The sequence below is a fragment of the Trichechus manatus genome, unplaced genomic scaffold (genome assembly GCF_000243295.1).
Source record: "Trichechus manatus latirostris isolate Lorelei unplaced genomic scaffold, TriManLat1.0 scaffold00090, whole genome shotgun sequence".
NCBI lineage: Eukaryota > Metazoa > Chordata > Mammalia > Sirenia > Trichechidae > Trichechus > Trichechus manatus.
Genome location: NW_004444026.1, coordinates 829206 through 831393, shown reverse-complemented (window position 1 = coordinate 831393; position 2188 = coordinate 829206).

Sequence of the window (2188 nt, the reverse complement as noted above, 5' to 3'; positions counted from 1 at the left end):
ACAGTAAGGAAGCCAAATATCAATGATTTGTGTATATAACATATGGAATAGGGTTTGCTATGAGTCAGAATCAACTCGATGGTGATGGTTTTTTTTTTTTTTAAGAATATATATATTCAACCATAGTAATATGGCCTAAAGTCTTAATTTATAGAAAAAAACTGAAAAGTTGATGGAGGTGAGGGAAACAGTGTGCTACAGCTACTCTTCACTTCCTACTCCTCACTTATCAACTATCTCATTATTCGACATTTCACATTTACAATGGTAAAAAATCTACTATGCTACTATTTTTCATATTAACAATGTACATGTGGCAGTAATGAACACCGAGGTGCAAGAAGAGAGTAATACTGGCTGTGATGGTTAAAGTTATGTGTCAACTTGGCTGGGCGATGATTCTCAGCGACTTGGCAGTCACATAGTGATCTAAATGACAGTTATGTAATGATGTAGTCATCCTCCATTTTGTTATCTCATATGATCATCCTCCATTTTCATCTAACACTGATTTTTGCGTAACAATCTGATCTTTGGAACCTAACCATGTTGATAAGTGAGGAGTAGGTGCAATTTCTTCATACTATACAAGGTAGAGACATTAGATAGCATTTCACTGTTGTTATTGGTGATTAAAAACACATAGATTTATTTTTATTTGAAAGAAACCAGTAATAAAAATAGTAACGATGTATATATTTTTCTAATTTATAGAAGAAAAATTGAAGACAATATACTTAATAAAGTAAATAGTAGAACACTAAAAACATAGAAACCACAAAAACAAAAAATAAGCTTGAGAGAAAATGCATTGATTTTTGACAATAAATGAGAATTAATATACTGCCCTATTTAAAGCCAAAGTTGTTTTTTTTTTTAATTGAGAAAATATAATGGACATTTTGTTGCACTTTCAATATTCAATTCTTCTTCCCTTCCTAATAGAACTCAGATATCTTAAAGGTATCCACATTATCCACCAACCCTTGAGGTAATCTTGGGTAATTTCAACTAACCAGTGAGCAGAATTTCCCTGGAGACTGTTGTTAGTACAGAGGTGGGTACATGGTCTCAGTTGGTTCCATCCAATTGAAGGGAATAAATAATAGTTTAAGCTCTAGGCCATCTTGAAACCATGAGGAGAACAAGTCATAGGAGAGCTGAAATGGTCCTGTGTTCTTGATACCTAATTGAGCCACTTATTATGCCACCTAACCTTCCAGATACATGAGATAATGCATTTTTATATTTTTAATGCCAGAAATTTCTGTTACTTTGAGCCAAAAAGAAAACTCAAAATACATATCTATACTCTCTACAGTAAAAATTCCAACTTCAGTTCTATGTTAACTATAAATTGGGGCAACATAATAGAAGAGAAGTGGAGACAACAGAATGTGAGTGATGTCAACCGTTTTTTGGAAGCTAGGAAATACCTGTAAAAAATCTCCAAGAAAACAATCAAAAGGCAAGAGATGGAAAATGGGAGAGAAAAGGGTAAGAATTAGGGGTAATTAATCAATAAAGTATAACATCAGATGAGTGAACGTTCCAGAAATAATGAACAAAGAAAATGGAGAAAAGGAAATTATTAAAGACTTAATTCAGGAATATTGGTAACAACTGCAGAATCAGAGTCTAAAATGCCAACTAACTGCCCATATTCCTACCCTAAGCTCCATCATTATAAAAAGAGAGTCTAGAAAGTATTGTAATGTTCAAAAACAAGACCAATCTAGAGGACCACAGTGCACCGTCTTGAAAATTTGGAAGGATATGAGTTTACTCTGGAGTTATATACCGAGCTAATCTAGCGATCAAACACAAAGATGGAATAAAACATCTTACACGTTAAGACATTTGAGTTCTTAAAAGGAAAAAGAGAGAGAGACATAATATCTATGCATTCTCTCTCAGGAAGCTCTAAAAGGAAACCCCAGGAAAAGAAGATTTAACACCAGTGATTAGCAAAGAGAATCCCCAGAATCTTCAGCATGCTTCAGGCATAGAGAAAAATCAAACTAGACAGGATAAAGAGGAAGAAGAGATCTAGGAAAGAAACCTAAAGTAATAAAAGAAAGAGGAAAGGAAGAAATGAAGGAATGAAGGAAGGTCTGGAATTATATTTAAAAAATGTTGGCAATAGTTATTTCTGGAAATTTTTTACTTTCTCCCTCCATTTTTTCAC